This window comes from Pan troglodytes, chromosome 11, assembly GCF_028858775.2.
Source record: "Pan troglodytes isolate AG18354 chromosome 11, NHGRI_mPanTro3-v2.0_pri, whole genome shotgun sequence".
NCBI lineage: Eukaryota > Metazoa > Chordata > Mammalia > Primates > Hominidae > Pan > Pan troglodytes.
The window spans coordinates 76,915,532-76,921,200 of record NC_072409.2 but is presented as its reverse complement, the minus strand read 5'-3'; the positions used below and the strand labels follow the sequence as shown (position 1 = coordinate 76,921,200).

The window sequence follows — 5,669 nt, the reverse complement described above, 5'->3', positions numbered from 1 at the left end:
GGAATATATGATCATTTAGTTACCCAGTCCACTATCTACCCATATTGAGAGATAACTAGATTGTTTCCAGGTTTTTAAAATTGGGAACATTCTCATATATCTCTAGGTAAACAAACGCAAGAATTTTTCTGGGGCCTGTAACAGGCTGACTAGGTTGCACTAGGTTGTAGTGAAGTCACTGGGTCATAGGGTACATTATGATCAGCTGTATGAGCCAGCATCTGTCTGTTTTCCAAATGGCTGTCCTACTTTAGTGTGCGGGATGAATACTTCCATGGTTCTTTATCCTTGCCAATACCACACGTTTCGGAACTTCAAAAAAAAAAATTGTCAATATGTGTGAAAGGATATCTAATTGTTAATTTTCATTTTCATGATTATTATGAGGTTGAGCACTTTTTACATGCTTATGGGCTATTCGTGCTAACTTCTCAACAGACATGTTATTTTTCACTTATTTATAGGAGGCATATTCTGGATACCAGACCTTTCTAGGTAAGATGTGTTGCAAATAGCTCTGCCAAGTTTTGGGTATTTTTTTTCACGTTGCAGTATCCTTTAATAAACAGAAGTATTAAATTTTTGTGTTATCAAATCAAATTTTCCTCTTTCAGTTTGTTCTTCTTCCCCATGTAAAGATAAAAGATATGGCCGGGCGCGGTGGCTCATGCCTGTAATCTCAGCACTTTGGGAGGCCGAGGTGGGCAGATCACAAGGTCAGGAGATCGAGACCATCCTGGCTACCACGGTGAAACCCTGTCTCTACTAAAAATACAAAAAATTAGTCCAGGCGGGGTGGCGGGCGCCTGTAGTCCCAGCTACTCCGGAGGCTCAAGCAGGAGAATGGCATGAACATGGGAGAGGAGGTGGAGCTTGCAGTGAGCCGAGACCGCGCCACTGCACTCCAGCCTGGGCAACAGAGCGACTCCATCTCAAAAAAGAAAAAAATAATTCTTCCCAGGTTTTTTTCTAAAAATGTTGAGAAGCTATCTTTATCCGTTAAAATATATTTTTATGTTTGTTCTCCGGGATTAAGTTTCAATTTCATTTTTTTCCCTTATGGAGATCAGTGGTCCCAGTGTTGCTTATTGTAAAATATACTATCTTCACTTAACAACAATGAAAGCTGTGTTACAAAATCTGTTTCCCAGTATTAGTGCAAAATATATTTCTCTTTATGATTGTACTCAGATTAACTAGTTTGCAGGACTGTGTCCAGAGTTGGTTCCTTCTGGTGGGTTCGTGGTCTCCCTGACTTCAGGAATGCAGCTGTGGACCTTCCTGGTGAGTGTTACAGTTCTTAAAGATGGCACGGAACCAAAAAGTGAGCCTAGGAAGGTTTATTGCTGAGAGCGAAAGAACAAAACTTCCACACCCTGGAAGGTGACCCCACCTGGTTGCTGCTGCTGGTTGCGGGTGGCCCGCTTTTATCCCCTTATTTCTTCCCGCCCATGTTGCGTTTCTGTCCTATCAGAGTGCCCTTTTTTCAATCCTCTCCACTATTGACTACTTTTAGAATCCTGCTGATTGGTGTGTTTTACAGAGGCTGATTGGTGCATTTTACAAATTCCTTGTAAGACAGGAAAGTTCCCCAAGTCCGCACTCGACCCAGGAAGTGCAGCTGGCCTAACCTCTCACTGCCAGAGGCGAATTTCCATCCTGGTATTTCTCAGGCCCATAGATAGTGTGAATTCAAATCCAAACCAATATGTCTATTGACTTGTATTTAGAAATTACCATTTTTTTTTTCTTTTTTCTTGTCTACCCTATTGAAACCAAGACAAGCATAGATTTTCACTTTCTTCTTATGGGAGTGGGATTTTCCTAGCCCCACTTAACATGCTTCTCCTTAGAAATCCTAGATTTATGCAGAAGGCATTTTAGCCTATATTCCTCCCTGCATGGGCATCAGTCTCTGTCTCCTGAATTAGGTGCTCATGGTTCTGGGCCAATGGTTCCTGGGAGACACCCCAGGGCAAATGCCAGATGAGGCACTCACACCTCTGGATTCAAACTTTTTTTGCTCTTGTAGATATCTGAAAATTTGCCTTACTTTGACTCAGCCCATGCATTAAAGCAGATGCTTTTAAATATTTTATGATGCATGTTTTAGGAAAGGGTCTGTCTGGGTATTTCTTCTTTTGATTTGCATTTTGCTTTCAATTCTTCTTTCACACTATCCTAAGCATTAATCAACTCGTCGTTTATGTCAGTTAGTACAAAACTTCACTATCCTGTTCATTATCACCATTTCATTTTGTTCTGCATAGGCCAGACTATTTATCTAAAAATGTTTAAAGAAATCTAAGGCCTTAAAGGATTCTTTCTCAGGGACTCTACTGTTTGTATTTAGAGAAATGCTCATTTGTTCCACTGTTTTACTTTCTTCTTGGGTCACGCTCTTTGATGACTGCCATCTTACAGGGGATGACAAAAGAGGGCCCACGCTGAGACAATGATACCTGCTTGCCCCTTTGGATTTTATTTTCTTAGTGTTCTCAAAATATTAATAAAATGTCAAAAACAAATTAATATCACCAGAATGTGCGCCTCACTTAAAATTTCTCTCTCTAACAAGTTTTTGTTTCCTAGTTCCTTTGATACCCTAATGTTTAGGTAAATAGTCTCTGAGGAAAGGATGTGAAAGTCATAGCAAAATATATGCTGGACTTGAATGAAAAATATCTGTTTCATAAAAGTTAAGCAGGCAACCAAAATTTACCTTTTTTAACCTAAATTATCTAAACATGTATTTACATTTCTGCTTCATTAAAATATGTTTGAGATTGAATGCTCCTGAGACAGATTTTGGAATGCCCTCCCTTTCTAAAATATGTTTTTTATTTTTTTGGACTAAACAGTTATTTAAAAATGAACTTAATGATTGCTAATTAGTTATCTAAATACTTACTTAAAAATAAACTTAATGATTGCTAATTACTCAGTTATTTATAATGCATTTCAAAATTAACTTTATTGTCTAAACCTCTTAACACAAATGTATTAAATTATGTAACAGAGAATTGGCTATTTTTGTTCAAATATCTATTCTTGTCAGACTTAAAATATCACTCAGCTATATGATTAAAAATGAACTACAGTCATTAAATTATTTCCCACTTATTTGTGGCATTTCTCCATATTAGAGGAGACAAACAGTGCTCTTTGAATCTGATGACAGTTCTATTGATAATGGCCATCACAATCTAGTTACACATTATTAATAAGGTCAAGGCATGAATAAAGTTTCTCCCTTGTTTCCACTCAAAAACTACAAGTATAGTTCTTTGGTAAGATGCTCCAACCATGGCTGGGTGCGGTGGCTCAAGCCTGTAATCCCAGCACTTTGGGAGGCTGAGGCGGGCAGATCACGAAGTCAGGAGATTGAGACTATCCTGGCTAACATGGTGAAATTCTGTCTCTACTAAAAAATACAAAAAATTAGCTGGGCATGGTGGCGTGCACATGTAGTGCCAGCTACTCGGGAGGCTGAGGCAGGAGAATGGTGAGAACCTGGGAGGTGGAGCTTGCAGTCAGCCGAGATCACGCCACTGCACTCCAGCCTGGGCAACACAGTGAGACTCCGTCTCAAAATAAATAAATAAAATAAAATAAAAAATAAAATAAAAAAAGATGCTCCAACCATGATTGGTGATGCCAATCATAGAAGAAAAGAGAATATTGAGAAATAATAAGACAGCTACTTTAAACCATTCTGTGCCTGAACATTTTGATGGCAATATTGGTCATATTATAAATTTGAAAATATAAATGGTAATCTAAATTGACTTTAGTCTACCAGTGATTATGAGAGCTTTATCTAAGTGAAACACTTGCATTTTTATTTCTAACATTTTTTAGAAAATGTGAAACTCCGACCAAGTGCAGTGGCTCATGCCTGTAATCCCAGCTCGTTGGGAGGCCGAGGCAGGTGGATCACAAGGTCAAGAGATCGAGACCATCCTGTCCAATCTGGTGAAACCCCGTCTCTACTAAAAATACAAAAATTAGCTGGGCGTGGTGATGCACACATGTAGTCCCAGCTACTCGGGAGGCTGAGGCAGGAGAATCGCTTGAACCCGGGAGGTGAAGGTTGCAGTGAGCCAAGATCGTGCCACTGCACTCCAGCCTGGGCGACAGAGCAAGACTCCATCTCAAAAAAAAAAAAAAAAAAAAAAAAGAAGAAGAAAAAGAAAATGTGAAGCTCCTTATTATTTTGTTTTAATTTTAAGAATTCCACTTCCTAGATAAGCAGAACATAGAGCCAAGTGCTATGTTCCGGCTGTTTTTAATGAGTATATTTCTGTTCTCCCCAATTTATTATTTATTAATGTCTAACTTCAATTAGTTGAGTTGATTACTTTTCATACACCATTGACTAAAGGAAACCTAATTTTACACGTAATTCAAGGGGATCTGTAAGTAAGAACATTTTAAAATTAAACCAACACATGTGCATTGAAAATCATTCAAACAGTTTGATGGGCAAAAAACCAGTGAAAACCAGAAACTTTTTTTTTCCTTCCACAGACCTTGGTCCTGTTTTTCAGAGTCAGGCAAGGTTTATCATTTTCTTTTTTTACTATATGCTATTCTCTTGAACTGTAAATAATATTATACAATCACCTAATTTTGTTTTAACAATTTTAAGTAATATCCCTTGACTTTTTATGAACGGTAGAGAATATAGCTCATTTACCCTACTTTCTTCTTCTAAAACTATATTTCCAATTTAGTCTTTAATATATAATTTTATGGGATTTTTTAAAAATTTGCTTTCTCTAAATAATATACTTACAGTGCTTAATTCTTTGCTTAAATAATATACTGTTTAGATAATATATGGTCCATCCAATTTGAACACCACTGATTGGCTCAGTAGGATGTGGAGATTAGTGTACAACTTCCCTCCCCTCCAACAGTCCCTGTCATAGCTTTTGACTTGTATCAAATTTCGTTCTATGCTTATATTTTCACATTTTATGTAAATCACATCCTATTTTGTAATTATAATAAAGTCTGTGCTTTGTTCGTAGGTTAATTTTGATCATGGAATCTCAAGTGAATTGACAGCATCATTATTATGTTTTCTTTTTTTTTCAAACCACAGTCGCAGGTGGCGTGATTTGATTTGTGTGAAGGCAATGAAATGATACACAGATACACCGAAGCCTCCCAAAAGAATCCTGGCTCCAAGACTCAAGAAGATGGATTAATGTTTTTCCATTAATTGTTGGAATTTGTGCCATTTTTTACTATGTGCCATCAATTTTAAAGCACTTCTGAAAAGACATAACAATCTAAATGAGATGGCATTTTAAATTCATAAAAATATAGTATTTTCCTCAACTTTTATACATTTATGATGCATTATTTCTTATTTCCCGGGAATTTTACTACCTTTGTTTTGAATGATTAAAAAGGAAACACAGCACTTTTTTCAGCACATCACCAAGATAGCCTAGTTAATATTCTTCTCTTTCTGAAGTCGTTGAATTGGGACAGACAGCTTGCCAGGCCTGCTGCCACGTGTCAGCATCGCATCCCTACATTCAACCACACTTGCATCTAACGACCATCTCTTTCATTAAATTTCTTTTGCACCTTTTCTTCCTGAATGAGTGCATGATACTTAATTTTCCTGTGCACTTGCATGTCTCAAGAAGGTT

The 5,669-nt window shown here is 37.4% G+C and overlaps 1 long non-coding RNA gene across 1 annotated transcript; it reads left to right on the top strand.

Moving 5' to 3' along the window:
* Window positions 1-3,252: 3,252 nt before the first annotated feature.
* LOC134807603 (uncharacterized) lies at window positions 3,253-5,355 on the top strand. The gene is made up of 3 exons (XR_010148493.1): window positions 3,253-3,290; window positions 3,862-3,943; window positions 5,111-5,355. It is a non-coding gene; the product is annotated as an uncharacterized LOC134807603 (long non-coding RNA).
* Window positions 5,356-5,669: the final 314 nt, after the last annotated feature.